We start from the raw sequence: 20,100 nt of genomic DNA on the forward strand, positions 1-20,100 counted from the left end.
CTCAATTTAATGCTGAAAAGTACAATCCGAAAACGTTCCCCTCTCTGGCCACGCCATGGGAGGAGCGTAAGTCTCAGGATGGAGGTAATAGTTATTCGCCCCGATTCTTAGTTTGTACGAGAGCTGATGGGGAGTCTTTTCTCTCCACAAAGCCTCAGTTCTTCGTCGAGCATTTAGAGGACAAGTTTGGGGAGGTGGAGGGCTTGTCAAAAATGCGCTCTGGATCGGTCCTGATCCAAACGGCATCCTCTGCCCAGTCATGACGGTTGCTTGCTTGTGACAAGTTGGGGGATGTTGCTGTTACGATCACGCCGCATAAGAGTTTAAATATGGTTCAGGGAGTTATTTACCATAAGGACCTTCTTTTGCAGTCTGATGACGAGCTGCGCGCCAACTTAGAGCGCAGGGGTGTACATTTCGTCCGGCGCGTTCATCGGGGTCCGAAGGAAAATCAGATAGCTACCGGTGCCTTCATCTTGGCCTTCGAGGGTGATACATTACCGGAAAAGGTCAAGGTGATGGTCTACCGATGTGACGTCAGGCCCTATATTACTCCTCCAATGCGGTGCTTCAAGTGCTGGAAGTTCGGCCATATGTCTTCCCGCTGCACTTCCAGCCTCACATGTCGAGATTGCGGACGCCCGTCTCATCCCGATACTCCATGTGCCCCGCCTCCCATCTGTGTCAACTGCGGGGAGCACTATTCACCTTGCTCGCCTGACTGCAAGTCTTTCAGAAAGAGCGCAAAATTATGGAATATAAGACCCTGGACCGGCTGACCTATACTGAGGCCAAAAGGAAATATGACAGACTCCATCCCGTGAGAATGACATCTTCTTATGCAGCTGCTACGACAACTGTGCTAGCCCCATCAGTTTCGAGACTTCCAGCCAGCTCGATAAGCAGTAAGACTCCTCCTGCCCCCTTGCCTGTGGGGGGCTCTACCCAACCGGTTGCTCCTGCACCACCTACCTCAGGAGCAACCTCCTCCCACCCGTCGGGGACGTCCGTCCCCGCTTCTCAGCCGGAGAAGCGTCTAACTTCTTCAGCTACTCTCGCCCGTAAGAGTTCCCTTGGGACCCTCCCTTCCCAGGGTTCCACCAGCGGGAAGGATGACGGCCGCCAGTGGCATAAGTCCTCACCAGCGGCCGGGCGTAGGGCTTCACGATCCTCCTCTGTCCTGGAGACTGAATCGGTGAAGCCTTCCCAGCCGGTGCAACCCAAGGTTCAGCGAGAGAAGTCCAAGAGAAAGACCTCTAAGGCCAAAGAACTTGCGGTGGCGCCAACCCCACCGCACCTTTCGCGCTCTGCGTCTGAGGATGCAGTCGAGATTCTAGCGTCCGCTGAGGACCTTGATCTCGCTGGTCCCTCAGACGCCATGGATGCCTCTCGTACGGGTACTGAATCGGTGGCAGTGAGTGAACAAGCGGCGTAAATTGCCTTCCCAGTCCTTTCACGCCTTTCTCAGCCATGGACAATATCATCCTCCAGTGGAACTGCGGCGGTTTTTTCCACCATCTAGCTGAGCTCCAACAACTTATCAGCCTTCACACTTTCTTCTGCATTGCTCTTCAGGAAACTTGGTTTCCAGCAATGCGAACCCCCGCCCTCCGTGGCTATCGGGGTTATTGTAAGAACCGGGCAGCATATGAAAGGGTGTCGGGTGGCGTCTGCCTCTATGTCCTTCACACTCTGCACAGCGAGTCTGTCCCTCTCCACACACCTTTAGAGGCTGTCGCTGTTCGGGTGTGGACGCCACAGGCTGTTACCGTCTGCAGTCTTTACCTTCCACCAGATGGTGATGTCTCGCAGCATGTCCTGGCTGCACTGATAGCCCAATTGCCGCCACCTTTCTTGCTATTGGGCGACTTCAACGCCCATAGCCCTCTGTGGGGTAGGTCAGTGGCAACAGGTCGAGGCGCCATCGTTGAGCATTTATTGTCGCAGCTCGATCTCTCGATTTTAAATGATGGTGCCTTCACACACTTCAGTGTGGCGCATGGCACATACTCCGCCATTGACCTTTCAATATGTAGCCCTAGCCTCTTACCGTCTGTCCAATGGAGTGTGCATGACGACCTGTGTGGTAGTGACCACTTTCCGATCTTTCTGTCACTACCACAGCGTCACTCTTCTGGGCGCCCTAGCAGATGGGCTATGAATAAGGCTGACTGGGACTTGTTCTCCTCCACTGCCGCTCTTGAGTCTCTCTCTAATGACGACATTGATGCGGTGGTTCAATCGGTCACCACCGGCATCGTTACTGCCGCCGAATCTGCCATTCCCCGTTCTTCTGGGTCCCCTCGGCGGAAGGCTGTGCCTTGGTGGTCGCCTGAGATCGCTGAAGCGATTAAAGATCGCCGGCGGGCGCTCCAGCGTCACAAGCGACATCCCTCCTTAGACCACCTTATCGCCTTCAAACGGCTGCGTGCGCGGGCCCGCCTCCTTATCCGCCAAGGCAAGAAGGAGTGCTGGGAGCGGTATGTGTCCACCATTGGCCTCCATGTCACTCCTTCGCAGGTCTGGACCAAGATTCGACGCGTCTACGGCTATCGGACCCCTGTCAGCGTCCCTGCGCTCTCACTGAATGGAGCAGTTTGTACTGACTCCGACGTCATTGCCAATCGCTTAGCAGAGCATTTTGCTATGAGTTCCGCTTCTGCGAATTACCCCCAGGCCTTCCGCTCCATTAAAGAGCGGATGGAACGTCGGAGCCTTTCGTTTCGCACCAACCACCCAGAATCTTACAATGCTCCATTCGGTGAGTGGGAATTTCGCAGTGCCCTAGCTGCTTGCCCTGATACCGCTCCTGGGCCAGATGGCATCCACTGTCAGATGCTGAAAAACCTTTCAGTGGACTGCCAGCGGCGCCTTCTCGATCTTTACAACCGTCTTTGGGTCGAGGGGGTGTTTCCGTCGCAATGGCGGGAAGGCGTTGTCATCCCCGTTTTGAAACCTGGAAAGACCCCTCTGGAGTTGGACAGCTACCGCCCCATTAGCCTCACCAACGTTCTTTGTAAGCTTCTCGAACGGATGGTGAGCCGGCGCTTAAATTGGGTACTGGAGTCTCGGGGCCTTCTGGCTCCGTCTCAGGGTGGGTTCCGGAAAGGCCGCTCCGCCGCCGACAATCTGGTGAGCCTGGAGTCGGCCATCCGTACTGCCTTTGCCCGCCGTCAGCACCTGGTCGCTGTCTTTTTCGACATGCGGAAGGCGTACGATACGACATGGCGTCATCACATCCTTTCTACGCTTCATGGATGGGGTCTTCGGAGCCCTCTGCCGATCTTTATCCGCAATTTCCTGTCGTATCGTACCTTCCGCGTGCAGGTCGCAGCCTCCTATAGTTCCACCCACGTCCAGGAGAACGGTGTGCCACAGGGTTCTGTTTTAAGTGTCTGCCTGTTTTTAATAGCCATTAACGGGCTCGCTGCGGCTGTGGGAAATTCTGTCTCTGCTTCCCTGTATGCTGACGACTTCTGCCTTTATTACAGCTCTACTGGCATTGCAGCTGTTGAACGTCAGCTACAGGGCGCTATCCGTAAGGCGCAGTCTTGGGCTGTAGCGCATGGGTTTCAGTTTTCGGCAGCCAAGACCCGCGTTATGCATTTCTGCCGGCGCCGAACAGTCCATCCTGAGCCGCGGCTTTATCTTGCCGACGAACTCCTTGCTGTGGTGGAGACCCACAGGTTTTTGGGGGTGGTTTTCGATGCCACTGACTTGGCTGCCTCATATCCAGCAGCTTAAACAGACGTGTTGGCGGCATCTAAACGCTCTGAGATGCTTGAGCCACACCCGCTGGGGCGCCGACCGCTCTACCCTGTTGCGGCTCTACCAGGCGTTAATCCAGTCCCGTCTGGATTATGGGAGCCTGGCTTATGGCTCAGCATCCCCATCTGCGTTACGGGTGCTGGACCCCATTCTCCACAGCGGGATACGCCTTGCCACTGGTGCTTTCCGCACCAGCCCTGTGGACAGCGTACTAGTGGAGGCAGGTGTACCTCCACTGCGGTTCCGGCGCCAACGTTTGCTGGCCGCTTATGCTGCCCGGGCATCCAAATTATCGTGTCCTGTTCCCGCAGTCAGTCGTCCATCTGCCAGACCGTCGGCCCCGGTCGGGTTGTCCGATCGCCGTACGCGTCAAGGAGCTTCTGTGCGGGCTTGGGTTTTTCCCTGTTCCACCTCTTTTCCGGGCACCTCTGCGTACACCCCCGTGGTGTGTTCCTCGCCCTTGCCTTCGGCTCGACTTGGCACAGGGCTCGAAGGACTCGGTCCCTCCAGAGGCCTTCCGCCGCCGCTTTTATTCCATCCTGGCCACGTATCAGGGCTCTGGAATTGTTTACACCGACGGTTCGATGGTTGCTGGTCGTGTCGGGTATGCGTTAACTCTAGGGGACCATTCCGAACAACGGTCCTTGGCGGCTGGCTGCAGCGTTTACACTGCTGAGCTAGTCGCCATCTTTCGAGCCCTAGAGTATATCCGCTCCTGCTCAGGTGAGTCCTTCGTTATCTGTAGCGATTCCCTGAGCGGTTTACGAGCTCGACCAGTGTTTTCCTCGTTCTCGTCTGGTGATGGCTATCCATGAGTCCCTGCATACTCTTGCACGTTGCGGCCGCTCTGTGGTCTTTGTGTGGACCCCCGGTCATGTCGGTATCCTGGGCAATGAACATGTTGACCGCCTGGCGAAAGAGGCCATGAGTAAACCATCTCTGGATGTTGGCCTCCCAGAGGCTGATTTGCGGGCAGTCCTCCGCCGAAAAGTTTTTGCGCTTTGGGACGCTGAATGGCGCGATCGGATTACACCCAATAAACTCCGTGCCATTAAGGAGACGACGACTGTGTGGCGGTCCTCCATGCGAGCCAACCGCAGGGACTCAGTCATCCTTTGTCGGCTCCGCATTGGCCACTCCCGGCTAACACACAGTTATTTACTGCGCCGGGAGGACCCTCCTGTATGTCGCTGCGGGGCGGCTTTGACGGTGGCCCACATTCTGTTGGCCTGCCCCCTTTTAGCTGTGGTCAGGCAGACATTTGCGCTGCCTGATACGCTCCCTGCCGTTTTATCCGATGACCCTGTTATGGCTGCCTTAGTTTTACGTTTTATTAGGGCAGGGAGTTTTTATTCTTTCATCTAAGTGTTTCTGTTTTATTTTATTTTTTGTGTTGATTCTGGCCTTTGGCCTATGATTTTAAACTGATCTTTTAATGTGTTTCTAATTGGTTGGCTTTTCCTTTTTTATTTCTATGGTCGGCCAACCACTGTCACACTCTGTGTGGTTTTAGTTCGTTTTGTCTTGTCCTTGTCTCCGTTTCTCTTGTTCTGTATCGTCTGTGATCTATTCTGTTCCTCGTTTTTATTCTCTGTGGGTGTTCTTTGTATTTGGGAAAAGGGACCGATGACCGTAGCAGTCTGGTCCCTTTCATCCCCCAAACCAACCAACCAACCATTAGTTGTGTGATCTACCCATGTAATCTTCAGCATTCTTCTGTAGCACTAGACTTCAAAAGCTTCTATTCTCTTCTTGTCTACACTGTTTATCACTCAAGTTTCACTTCCATATATGACTGCACTCCATACAAATACTTTCAGAGAAGACTTCCTAACACTTAAATCTATATTTGATGTTAACAAATTTCTCTTCTGTAGAAACGCTTTTCTTGCCAGTGCCAGTCTACGTTTTATATCCTCTCTACTTCGGCCATCATCAGTTATTTTACTGCCCAAATAGCAAAACTCATCTACTGCCTTAAGTGTCTCGTTTCCTAGTGTAATCACTCAGCATCACTTGATTTAATTTGACTACATTCAATTATCCTTTTTACGATTCTAACCAGCACAGCATGGCCGTTTTGGCTGATGTTGCAAGGCCAGATCAATCACCTATAATGCTGCCCCTGCAACTACTGAAAATGCTGTTCCCCCTCTTCAGGAACCACATGTTTGTCTGTCCTATCAGCAGATGCACCTCTGCATTGGTTGCACCTATGCTACAGCTGACTTCATCGCTGAGGCACACAAGCCACCCCACCAGTGACAACGTCCATGATTCGTGGGCAGGGGGGGGGGGGGTGCTCTGTTACGGATCACCAAGTAAGTCTAACAGGTGCATTCGACTACCCTGTTGTGATGCGTCCATACGTTAACGGCGAAGTGGGCTGGAGCACCATCATGCAGGAGTAACATAACCCTTCGAATCATCAATGGCACTTCTTCCAGCAGGGAGGCAAAGTTACCAGCAAGAAACGCCAGTAGTTCCAGTCTGTTATGCGACGTGGAAGGAAAACTGGTCCCAAAATAAAGTCGCCAATTATCACGACCCACACATTCCAGCTGCACCGATGCTGATGATTCGCGGTCACCATACCATGGGGACCCTGCATACTATCCCACAGATGACTATTACGAAAGCTGAAGATACCACTCTGTGTAATGGTGGCCTCATCTGTGAATTGGATGGGTGACACACTTCCCAGAATCGTGATTGCCTGGCGAAGAAACCGGTGAGAAAACTACTTCCAATGTGGAAAGTGTTGCTAGTAAGTCCTGCACATGTAAGTGATAAGGGTTGGTGCAAATGGCTCTGAGCACTATGGGACTCAACATCTGAGGTCATCAGTCCCCTAGAACTTAGAACTACTTAAACCTAATTAACCTAAGGACTCACACACATCCATGTCCAAAGCAGGATTCGAACCTGCGACCGTAGCGGTCGCGTGGTTCCAAACTGTAGCGCCTAGAACCGCTTGGCCAGATCGGCCGGCAGTGATAACGGTAGTGACAATTGTCATGGAGACTGTTGGCCATGACCATTAGGCTTACCCTGTACTGGCAGGCCAGCTGCCTGGTTCTGACACGCCAGTCGTCTTCCACAGTGTTAATCACATTTTCCTCCAAGTCTGGAGTCCACCAAACATGTCGGGTACGTCCTTCATGATTTTCGGCTTCCTGAAACAACCCTGTCTCAGACGAACGGCGAAACACTGTTGCAAATATTGAATGCTGTGGTTGTTGTCGGTGGGGATAGGTCACCTGATACAATCACTGCGCGTCACCCATTGTCATTTGCCTTTCCACAACTAACACCATGTTGGCAAGCTCTCGATTCGAATATGGAACCATTGTGTACAACGCTGTGTCACATCCACTACTAGGTGAGTCAACAAGAAAAGTGAATTGGACACAACATTACCAATGACAGTGGCAGGAGAGGGAGCTAGGGCATGATGTATGAGGAATAGTACCACCTTCTAGTAGGAAACGATGCATACTGTAATTGTGGCTGCATGGTACAGCACGCATTAGACGGCAGTCTCTGTAATGAAGTATAACTGAATAAATGGTCTCTAGCATGGAAACCATGCATATCTGGACATAAGTTCATTGGATGAAGATGGTACCATCAGTGACCATGAAGCTCTCTTAGAATGAAATGATAATTAAATCAAGACCCTAAGCTGGCGATAGGCGTTGATATACATCAACGGGGATAGTTGAAAATGTGTGCCCCGACCGGGACTCGAACCCGGGATCTCCTGCTTACATGGGAGATGCTCTATCCATCTGAACCACCGAGGGCACAGAGAGTACTGCGACTGCAGGAATATATCCCTTGCATGCTCCCGTGAGACCCACATTCCCAACTTAATATCCACACATTACATTCGTAGTGCCCCTGCCCATTACACTCCTTACTCGCGGCAGACAAACTTACCAAGTACCGTAAGAGTTCGGGCAATGTGTGTGCATCCGCACAGAAGAAGAAGGTCAATGGCCGGTTAGCCTTAACTATATAAAGATAGTATCTGTTCTTTCGGCCATGTTCATTAGACCTTTTTTGTTACTTATCCTCTCATCAGTTAACCCCGAGAGTTTCTACATGGTGGAAAAAATCACCCTGTATACAGACGTCTACAGTAATTCTACCTAAATTCAAAATAGGTGCTGGTGAATCAGTCGAAACAATATTCATCACATCATTATTGGTTCCCATGTCTCGTAATATCTTATCCAGATCATCCTGTGGATCAATTTTTTTTATTAAGGGCACCTAGAAACAAACTAAATCCGACATAAGATTGCATGTTTGTGTGGGAAAAAAATTATTGTTGTAAGGAAATAAAAAGAACTATTACTTATGTATTTGTCCCGTTGTGACTGGAGTCATCCTCCACGATCTGATGTCGGAGAATTGAGATGAGTGGTATCTCTGATATGCCTGGACTAGGTGTCGGCTCAATCATAGACTGCAGTTTGGAGTGAGTTAAATCTATCTCAGCAACTTCTATCCATTCAACTTTATAATCATCGAGTGCACCTACAAACAAACAAGAACAAATTCGTAGTAGTGCATGCTGCTGTGTTTGTAAGGAACTTATTGTTATAGTAAATGAAGGGCGACTACTCATATATGCGCTCCTCGACAGTTGGAGTCATCACCCTTGAGCTGACGCCAGATAAGGGCGTCCACTCACATATGGGGATCTCTATCTATATTACTGGAACCTCAACATTCTCCTCTGACTCAATATCATTAAGCAACTGGAGCACTAAGTTAATTGTTATTGGACCTGGTGGCATATCATCGATGCACAAAGCAGCAATCTTCCAGAATGAGATTTTCACTCTGCAGCGGAGTGTGCGCTGATATGAAACTTCCTGGCAGATTAAAACTATGTGCCCGACCGAGACTCTAACTCGGCACCTTTGCCTTTCGCGGGCAAGTGCTCTACCAACTGAGCTACCGAAGCACGACTCACGCCCGGTACTCACAGCTTTACTTCTGCCAGTACCTCGTCTCCTACCTTCCAAACTTTACAGAAGCTCTCCTGCGAACCTTGCAGAACTAGCACTCCTGAAAGAAAGGATATTGCGGAGACATGGCTTAGCCACAGCCTGGGGGATGTTTCCAGAATGAGATTTTCACTCTGCAGCAGAGTGTGCGCTGATATGAAACTTTCTGGCAGATTAAAACTGTGTGCCCCACCGAGACTCGGACTCGGGACCTTTGCCTTTCGCGGGAAAGTGCTCTACCATCTGAGCTACCGAAGCACGACTCACGCCCGCGAAAGGCAAAGGTCCCGAGTTCGAGTCTCGGTCGGGCACACAGTTTTAATCTGCCAGGAAGTTTCAGCAGCAATCTTGTTGAAGCATTCTGTAACAGGAAAAGAAGCATAACGTGAGATAACTGCATTACACATGCACTTGGGGAGAGGAGGGACAGAGAGAGGGAGAGGGGGGAGGGGGGGATAGAGAGGGGGGGAGGGAGAATTGATACGTACGTTCACAAGATTCGTCTGTTATCCATGTGCCATCCTCTGGACCACCAAGAAGCTCCAGCAAATCCTCCAATGTACTGTCATGGGTGATAGCGTGCTCCCATCTGAAACAGAAAAAGATGGAGATAGAGAAATTAGTCATCAGATTTCAGATAAAATCTGCACAACAACAACAACAACAACATGGTCATAAATCATCAAATACCTGTTAAATCGCCAGAGTCCAATCTGGCAATACCATCACTGCCAATACGTCGCTTCATGGCTCAAGCATAAAAACAGAATGCTGACTAGGTCCATGAAGTAAAAGAATAACGGGTATAGCAGTTCCTATTGAGAGGCAATAGAGAGTGCTCTAGCCAGTCTACTCGGCAGGCAGGAAGAAAGGAATGGTTCAAATGGCTCTGAGCACTATGGGACTTAACATCTGAGGTCATCAGTCCCCTAGAACGTAGAATTATTTAAACGTAACCAACCTAAGGACATCACTCACATCCATGCCCGAGGCAGGATTCGAACCTGCGACCGTAGCGGTCGCGCGGTTCCAGACTGAAGAGCCTAGAACCGCTCGGCCACTCCGGCCGGCGAAGAAAGGAATGATGGGATGGCCGCTACTGAGGAACACTAGGGAGTACTCCATCCGGTTTACTCAGCAGAGATCAACGACAGGATGGCTGCTACTGAGAAACACTGGAGACTTTCTCTAGCCAGTCTGTTCAATATATGTAGGAAGGGAATGATGGGATAGCTGCTGAGAAGCAACAGAGAGTGCCTCTAGCCACTCTATTGAAAATCCAGGAAGGTGATTGACTCCTGTCAGCGCTCAGACTGGAATGAGCTTCCGCTTCAAGGAGGCACTTTTTGTAGACAAGAGACGCACTCCATTGCTTATTTCAGTCACTAGAAATCGAGTATGTTTATCGCCACATAGACAGGTTATTACCCGTAAGAGTAGGTGTGGGTGAACCAGAACCTATCTGCTACCACACAAGTGCGCGAGTTGGGCCATCACGTGAGCGATGGTGGAATTCAGAGAATCTGGTGATTCTAAGAAAAGTATTTTTCTCTGACGCTTCGTGGGTCCCAGTTAACGGCAGCGCTATCACACCAATGTTCTTATATTTCAATGCAGGCATGCGCTATATCATTTTAGAGCTCACACAGGGTCTGCAGCGCATCTGTTGGTGAAAGAGAGAAAAATAGTCTTCCAAAGCTTTGTGACTAGCTGCAGGGCTTCCCGTTAGTGGCAGAAGATCATAAGAGAGAGGGATGGTGGCAGCCATCTGCCGCGAAGCGGCTGTTATCTGCAGAACTTCCCCATGCCACACTCACTGCTGGGCAATATCAGTCACCATGACCGCCTGGGCAGACAGGACCATGGCTGCAGGAAGTGGTGGTGCCACACCACTGTCATAGTCACTCCGTCTTGGTGAGGAGCATAGCAGCTCAGCGCAGGCTTTTGCTGTGGCGCAATGCTGTGCAGTTAAATGTGTCTGTATTTGAAAAGGATTGTGATACAGACGTCTCAATGGTGACGAAGAAAATTCACTTTCTAGATAAAGTGTGTATCTCTGTTCATGTATTAAATGACTGGCTGTGTACAGAGGCCCAAAAGGGCCTTTGAATACAGGCAGCTATGAATAGGTAGCACTTTCAGAAACATATTGAGGAGGCCTCTAGCATTATAATCCCCATCCTCAGCGAACTCCACAGGCCGTGTATAATGAATATTTACCTTCGCCCTGTAAGAGGAGGATGTGAAAAAATAAAGAACTACATAGTTTTAAAAAAGACAACGTCATTTATTGATAACCAGCTTCAAAGTATTTGTACATTTCCTGAAGCATATATACACTGAAGAACCAAAGAAACTGGTACACCTGCCTAATATCGTGAAGGGCACCCGCGAGCACACAGAAATGCCGCAACACGACGTGGCGTGGACTCGACTAACATATAAAGTAGTGTTGGAGGGAACTGACACCATGAAACTTGCAGGGCTATCCATAAATCCATAAGAGCACGAGGGGATGGCGATCTCTTCCGAACAGCACGTTGCAAGACATCCCAAATATGCTCAAAAATTCATGACTGGGGCGTTTGGTGACCAGTGGAAGTGTTTAAACTCACAAGAATGTTCCTGGAGCCACTCTGTAGCAATTCTGGGCGTGTGGGGTGTCGCATTGTCTTGTTGGAATTGCCCAAGTTCTCCAGAATACACAATGGACACAAATGGAGGAAGGTGATCAGACAGGATGCTTACATATGTGTCACCTGTCAGAGTCGTATCTAGACGTATCGGGGGTCCCGTATCACTCAACTTCACACGCCCCACACCCTTACAGAGCCTCCACCAGCTTGAAGAGTGCTCTGCTGACATGCAGGGTCCATGGATTCCAGAGGTCGTCTCCATACCCATACACGTCCATCCGGTCCATACAATTTGAAACGAGACTCGTCCGACCAGGCAACATGTTTCCAGTCATCAACAGTCCAGTGTCTGTGATGATGGACCCAGGCAAGCCATAAAGCCTTGTGTCGTGCAGTCGTCAAGGGTACGCGAGTAGACCTTTGGCTCCAAAATCCCACATCGATGACGATTCATCGAATGATTTACACGCTGTCTCTTACTGATGGTCCAGCATTGAAATCTGCAGCAGTTTGCGAAAGCGTTGCACTTCTGTCACGTTGAACGATTGTCTTCAGTCGGCGTTGGTCCCGTTCTAGCAGGATCTTTTCCCGACCGCAGCGATGTCGGAGATTTGATGTTTTACCAGAGTCATGATATTCACGGTACACTCGTCAAATGGTCATACAAGAGAATCTCCGCTTCATCGCTACCTCGGAGTTGCTGAGTCCCATCGCTCGTACGCCGACTACAGCGCCACGTTCAAACTCGCTTTAATCTTGATAACCTGCCATTGTAGCAGCAGTAACCGATCTAACAACTGCACCAGACACTTGTCTTATATATGTCTGGCCGACCGCAGCGTCGTATTCCGCCTCTTTACATATCTCTGTATTTGAAAACGCATGCCTTTACCAATTTCTATGGCGCTTAAGTGTATAATCACTTATGTGTCCGTCACTCTTTTTCCTGAGTCTCCAAATACCAGGCCAGTCATAAGCTTAAAGGTTCCTCATTGATGCATTTTTTGATATGTCATACAGTCACAACATAGGCTTTGACATAAACTGTGCTGCCTTTATGATTGTATATTCTGAGCGATGTCGCCATTTCTTCTTACTACAATGTATTATCATTCCACCACTTTCCGTGGTGAAAGTGAGTCAACGAAGCTGCTATCTGCCGAATCTTGGCACTCTGTACTGTTTTAACCCTTTCACGTACATGGGACACATTTGTCCCACATATAAATCACCTTACTAATTGGACTGTAATCAGAGTTGATGTGCTGCAGATGCTCTACGTGAAGCAGAGATATTTGTTTTCTTTAATATTGTACATCTCTGGTGGCAACAATTACTATAACTACCATTAGTCGTCGGTTATTGTTGGTGTTCTCACTTCGAGCAGACACACAAATTTATTCACTTATTGTGTGCGTATTGTGTTCTCTGCCTTACTGTCAAAGCTTGAAAGTACATTCAAGTAAGTTTCTCTTTTACTGTAGACCATTCATTTAGAAAATAACTGTATTTCATCAGTGGAAATCTTTATTTTCATTGTTTGGGACATAGTTGTCCCAATGTACCACAATGGTAATTTATGTACATGTTTCTGAATGTCATGAAATCGTTAATATTGCGTAAAAAACGAGCGGAATGGCATTTAAAATTCGGTTGAAAATATATTGCCTTTCATTTCGTTAAACAAGCGGAAAAAATTTTTGCTGGTATAATTTCAAATCTGCTTTTAGGTCATGTGCTCCAGAAAACAGAATTTTTCATCACTGCTGAAAGTGTTAAGCAGATTTTGGAGGCTTGCAGTAGTGATGACGAAGATAATCTGTTATTGGATGAAGAAGAGAAAATTTTTCTTGAAGGAAATATGGAAGATGAAAGAGAACATGTTATTATAGAAGATCCTGAAAAATAAATACGTAGCCCACCTAGCAAAAGAAGGCATACAGACGAAATATCAGAACCAAATGCTGAGGTACCTGATTCCCTTCCAGATTTACCAGAATTTAAATGGTCCAGAACTTACCAACCAAGACAGTTCAGTGATAACATGAATCATGAATTTGGGAAAGTGCTTTTGTTTAGGGTCAGTGAAAATCGTGAAATGCCACAGCCATTTGAAATTTTTTCTTCTACTATTGGCCTAAAAGATTTGGTGCATGATATATTAATTCCTGAAAGTATTCGGTATGCAGAACAATCAGGTAACGCATTCAGCACAAATGAAGATGAAATCAAGGCATTTCTTGGCATGAACCTGGTAATGGGGTACTATATTTTGCCTACATTTAGAAGCTACTGGGCAACTGAACCCGATTTAATGTTCCTTATATAGCTCAGATTATGCCACTACATCAGTTTGAAGAGATTCGAAAGTATTTACATTTTTTCAACAATGCAGATCAGTCAATAAAGAAAGACCGCACATACAAAGTGAGACCTGTAATTACCCATTTGAACAAAACCTTCCAGAAATCTCTTAGTGCAACTAGAGCTCAATCTGTAGATGAGCATGTGATCAGATTCAAATGACATAATATTATGCGACAGTATGTCAAAAATAATCCAGTCAAATGGAGTTTCAAAATGTGATGCAGATGTGATTCGGAAACTGGCTACCTATTTCAGTGTGATTTATACACTGGCAAAAAAAAACTCAGGTCCTAAAGTAGGGCTTGGTGAGTCAATAGTTCTGCAACTGACAAAATCACTATCCGGACTCGGATGCGAAATTTACATAGGTAACTTTTTTAGCTCTCCAGCCTTGGCTTACAAAATATCAGATCATGTGGAACAGTGCGCACCAATCGTAAAAACATCCCAAAGACATTACCTCCAGAGAAGGAAATGAAAAGAGGTGATTCATACAGTCTCAGTAGCAATGGTCTGACAATCCTCAAATGGATGGATAACAAGCCAGTTTTTCTACTAACTAATTTTATTTCCCCAATACCATGTACGACAGTTGAAAGGCGTCAGTCTGGTTCTTCTGAAAAGATCAATGTTCAGTGTCCTCTTATGATAAGAAAGTACAACAGGTGGATGGGAGGGGTGGACCTTATGGACCAAAAGAAAGATCGACAGGAAGGCAAAGATTAAGTATTACCTGAGAATTTTCTTTGATCTTCTTGACAATGGTGGAAGCAAAGCGTATGTAATATATTCAAAATTGGCAGAAGAATCAGGATTCAAAACAACACTATCATCTCTAGAGTTCATACAATGCACTGCGAGAAATCTAATTGGAAATTACTCAAGTCGACAAAGGAATATATCAACAGTAGTGAAAACATCAAGAAGGTTGCAGACCTGTTGCAATCCAAAGAGTCCAGAGCACCGAATGATAAAATCAGACGTAAGGAAGAGATGTATTCATTGTGCTTCAAAGTGTGTTGAAAATCGCACTTACAATATTTGTGAATAGTGTGGTGTTAAATTATGCTTTACTTCAAGCGGGAACTGTTTTGCAGAATTTCACATCAAATAAACAACATATACACAGCCTCTGTAATTTTTCGATGTATTAAGTGTAATGTGTTATGTAACTGTCCTTTAAGGACCACGGGAACAAATACGTCCCAACTTTTTTTTTAGCAGTACAAATAAAAATGTTTCAAATAATAACATATTTTGTTTATAAAACCTCCCGTTACCACAGAGACACAAAAATTTTAATCACTAGCACTTTAGTTTTCTTATGTACCTGAAAGGGTTAACTGGTCTTGGTGAAGCGACAGTAGTGGAGAACATCATCAGTACTCATCCAGTTTTGGTCAATGCAACGAATGCAACATCTTTAAACACAAGCTGCCGTGCACATCTACAGGAATGTTTGCACTTCAATGGACCACTATAGAATGCCTTGGGTGTGAAGCAGCAGTGCTACATTTATGCTAATTGGTGTACTATTTGTATGAGAGGCGAGTAATTAATAACACAATCACGCAACAATAATCCATATGCCATGGTGCCTGGAGGAAAACTTTGGCGATACAAGTTAAGTGCGGATGTCTATAGGACCTGCCTTAATACTCTCGTTTTGCTCTGAACAGTCCATCATGACAACTGGCGCTAATTCTTTAAATTTCTATGGGCTGGGCATTCATCTAAATTCATTGTCCTCGTATCAAGAAAAGCGAAACCTCGAGAATATATCGTATAGTAGCCCGATATTTTCATTGTTTCAGTTAGGTTGTAGATTATTGTAAAAGGCTTCGAACGTTTGGCGTATTTTTGATTTAACTAAGGCATTTGATTATGTTGATCACAATATACTGCTCCAGAAGTTGGACCATTACGGAATACGGGGAGCAGCTCACCATTGGTTCACCTCTTATTTTAGCAACAGACAGAAAAAGGTCATTATTCACAGTGCTGACAATGGTTGTGATGTGAAATCTGAGTGGGGGATGGTCAATTGGGAGGGTGTCCCAGGGATCAGTGTTGCCACCACTCCTGTTTCTTATTTACATAAATGATATGCCCTCTAGTATTACGGGTAACTCTAAAATATTTCTGTTTGCTGATGACACTAGCTTGGTAGTAAAGGATGTTGTGTGCAACACTAGCTCGGTTGCAAATAGTGCAGTTCATGACATAAGTTCATGGCTTGTAGAAATTAAAATAACGCTAAATCACAGTAAGATTCAGTTTTTACAGTTTCAAACACACAATTCAACAAAAACTGATGTTTTAGTTTCACAGAATGGGCATATGATTAGTGAAACTGAACAGATCAAATTTATAGGGGTTCAGATAGATAATAAGCTGTCGTGGAACGCCCACGTTCAGGATCTTGTTCAAAGACTTAATGCTGCTATTTTTACTGTTCGAACGGTATCTGGAGTGAGTGATCGTTCGACACGAAAATTAGTCGACTTTGCTTATTTTCATTCGCGTATGGTACTACACTCCTGGAAATTGAAATAAGAACACCATGAATTCATTGTCCCAGGAAGGGGAAACTTTATTGACACATTCCTGGGGTCAGATACATCACATGATCACACTGACAGAACCACAGGCACATAGACACAGGCAACAGAGCATGCACAATGTCGGCACTAGTACAGCAATGCAGGCTGCTATTCTCCCATGGAGACGATCGTAGAGATGCTGGATGTAGTCCTGTGGAACGGCTTGCCATGCCATTTCCACCTAGCGCCTCAGTTGGACCAGCGTTCGTGCTGGACGTGCAGACCGCGTGAGACGACGCTTCATCCAGTCCCAAACATGCTCAATGGGGGACAGATCCGGAGATCTTGCTGGCCAGGGTAGTTGACTTACACCTTCTAGAGCACGTTGGGTGGCACGGGATACATGCGGACGTGCATTGTCCTGTTGGAACAGCAAGTTCCCTTGCCGGTCTAGGAATGGTAGAACGATGGGTTCGATGACGGTTTGGATGTACCGTGCACTATTCAGTGTCCCCTCGACGATCACCAGTGGTGTACGGCCAGTGTAGGAGATCGCTCCCCACACCATGATGCCGGGTGTTGGCCCTGTGTGCCTCGGTCGTATGCAGTCCTGATTGTGGCGCTCACCTGCACGGCGCCAAACACGCATACGACCATCATTGGCACCAAGGCAGAAGAGACTCTCATCGCTGAAGACGACACGTCTCCATTCGCCCCTCCATTCACGCCTGTCGCGACACCACTGGAGGCGGGCTGCACGATGTTGGGGCGTGAGCGGAAGACGGCCTAACGGTGTGCGGGACCGTAGCCCAGCTTCATGGAGACGGTTGCGAATGGTCCTCGCCGATACCCCAGGAGCAACAGTGTCCCTAATTTGCTGGGAAGTGGCGGTGCGGTCCCCTACGGCACTGCGTAGGATCCTACGGTCTTGGCGTGCATCCGTGCGTCGCTGCGGTCCGGTCCCAGGTCGACGGGCACGTGCACCTTCCGCCGACCACTGGCGACAACATCGATGTACTGTGGAGACCTCACGCCCCACGTGTTGAGCAATTCGGCGGTACGTCCACCCGGCCTCCCGCATGCCCACTATACGCCCTCGCTCAAAGTCCGTCAACTGCACACACGGTTCACGTCCACGCTGTCGCGGCATGCTACCAGTATTAAAGACTGCGATGGAGCTCCGTATGCCACGGCAAACTGGCTGACACTGACGGCGGCGGTGCACAAATGCTGCGCAGCTAGCGCCATTCGACGGCCAACACCGCGGTTCCTGGTGTGTCCGCTGTGCCGTGCGTGTGATCATTGCTTGTACAGCCCTCTCGCAGTGTCCGGAGCAAGTATGGTGGGTCTGACACACCGGTGTCAATGTGTTCTTTTTACATTTCCAGGAGTGTATATTTTGGGGTAACTCATCCTATTCTAAAAGAATATTTTTGGCACAGAAACTGGCGGTTTGGGCAATAAGTGGTGTAAGTTCACGAACCTCTTGTCGACCCCTGTTCACGAGTCTGGGTATTTTGATATTGGCTTCTCAATATATATACTCCTTACTGACATTTCTTGTTAATAATACTAGCTTATTCCAAAAAATAAGCATCTTACACTCAGTTAATACTCGGCATAAATCAAACCTGCATTTGGATCGGACTTCCTTAAGTCTTGTGCAGAAAGGTGTGCAGTATACTGCTGCATCCATTTTCAATAAGCTACCACTCGAATTCAAAAATCTTAGCAGAAATCCATGCGCTTCCAAATCGAAACTGAAGAGTTTCCTCATGGGTCACTCCTTCTATTCTGTCGAGGAGCTCCCTGCGAAATTAAGCTGATTCTTGTTGTATTGTTGATTGCGTTTACATAACCTTACGCATTGACTTTTTTCGGGTTCATAAACATTTATTTTTGTCTGTTATTACTTTATTTTGTAATTTCATTTACTTACACGTTCCATGACCTTGGAGATTTGCTCCTCAATTTGGTCCATCGGAACTTGACGTGTAAATAAATGAAATAAATTATTGTATCGGTAATATACAGAAACCAGGAACACTTTTGCATTGGTTAGTTTACAGTTGTCGAATACACTGGAATCCTTATTCACATTCTATTTTCGACCGAGCGAGGTGGCGCAGTGGTTAGCACACTGGACTCGCATTCGGGAGGACCACGGTTCAATCCCGCGTCCGGCCATCCTGATTTAGGTTTTCCGTGATTTCCCTAAATCGCTCCAGGCAAATGCCGGGATGGTTCCTTTGAAAGGGCACGGCCGACTTCCTTCCCCATCCTTCCCCAATCCGATGAGACCGATGACCTCGCAGTTTGGTCTCTTCCCCCAAACAGCCAACCAACCAACCAACCTATCTTCCGTCTGTCAGCAGTGCCAGAACTATGAATCGAGGCGTTTCTAGTTGAACAGCTGTCTTTATCACTCAACTTTGTCTTGATATTGTCGGCAGAGCTAGATACTCATAGTTACCATGAACGGAAACATAATGATAGCTGAATTCCAGAATTTAGCACACGTAAAAGTTTCATACAGTCCTCATCTGACGGAGATATGTGCAGTACTTTCCACACCAACTTCCGTAAATCTATTTTATTTTCTGCTCCCTGCGTGTGATGTACACATTATTATCTGTAGCACTTTGAACACCCTGTTTGGTGTTCGTAATAACGCATTTATTATCCCCAAAGCCCTCTATAAACATTTTCAGGAGGAAATACATACTAAAGCAATTACTTGTCGATCTGTCTAAGAACCGTAATGCGTTTTGTAGAGCGTTCAGGTCAGAACTTGATATGTTTTCAGTGTTGATATGATTCCAATGTTTCTTGTGTGGTCGACTTTGCCACCAGTAAGTTGGCATCGTATTTCTTGAAACAGAAAGGTGAACGCATTGTGTATGACGCACGATGTTTCTGCTGGAGCATTTCCATTATTCTTCATAACTGTGCATTCCAAGTACAGGAGACTACCGCTTGAAATTGCTAAATCATCTTGATGTTAAAGCAGAATTCTTATCTCATTGTTATCATTGAACACTGCTGAAGAAAAAGATTTGTGGGAGATATATTCCTGACGAGTGATTCGTTTGTCATTTTGAACCGGATTTGTTACACCAAGCGGCCTCATTGTGTGAAGTTTCGTACTGACTTGAACAAGTCGTAATTCTGGTGTGTTACCACGTTGTCCTTCCACTGCAGATTGGGGTACTGACTGGTGTGAGGGTTGGCTCTATACGTTACGACCATAGTGGTGCTCTGAATGAAGATGTACCACGATTTCCTCTCCTCAAAAATTAACTATATTCCCGTTCTGCCGACAGTGTTCAGCTTGAGATGGTTTAATGTCCGGTTAGTGACTGGGAGGTATGTGGGGCTGCTTGGTACCTCAATGAGATTGTCCCAATTTAGGGAAAAACTGTAGATAGCATGTACAGAGTGACAATTATTGAACTATATGAAAAAACGTAAATTAGTTACAAACTACGGCGTGCACACACTTTATTCAACGTTCAAACGTGACTACAGATATTCGGATTTAGGTTATGACATGTTTTATATGCCTGCCACCATTGGTGATGATGTAGCGCAGACGAATAGCGAAATTCTGCATGACCCGCTGAAGTGTCGGAATATCGGTGCTGTCGATGACCTCCTGGCTGGCTTTTTTCACCTCAGCAATGGTTTTGGGGTTATTTTTGTGCATCTTATCTTTAATATTGCCCCAAACAAAGGAGTCGCATGTGTTCAGATCCGGAGAATATG

This window comes from Schistocerca cancellata, chromosome 4 (genome assembly GCF_023864275.1).
Source record: "Schistocerca cancellata isolate TAMUIC-IGC-003103 chromosome 4, iqSchCanc2.1, whole genome shotgun sequence".
Taxonomy (NCBI): domain Eukaryota; kingdom Metazoa; phylum Arthropoda; class Insecta; order Orthoptera; family Acrididae; genus Schistocerca; species Schistocerca cancellata.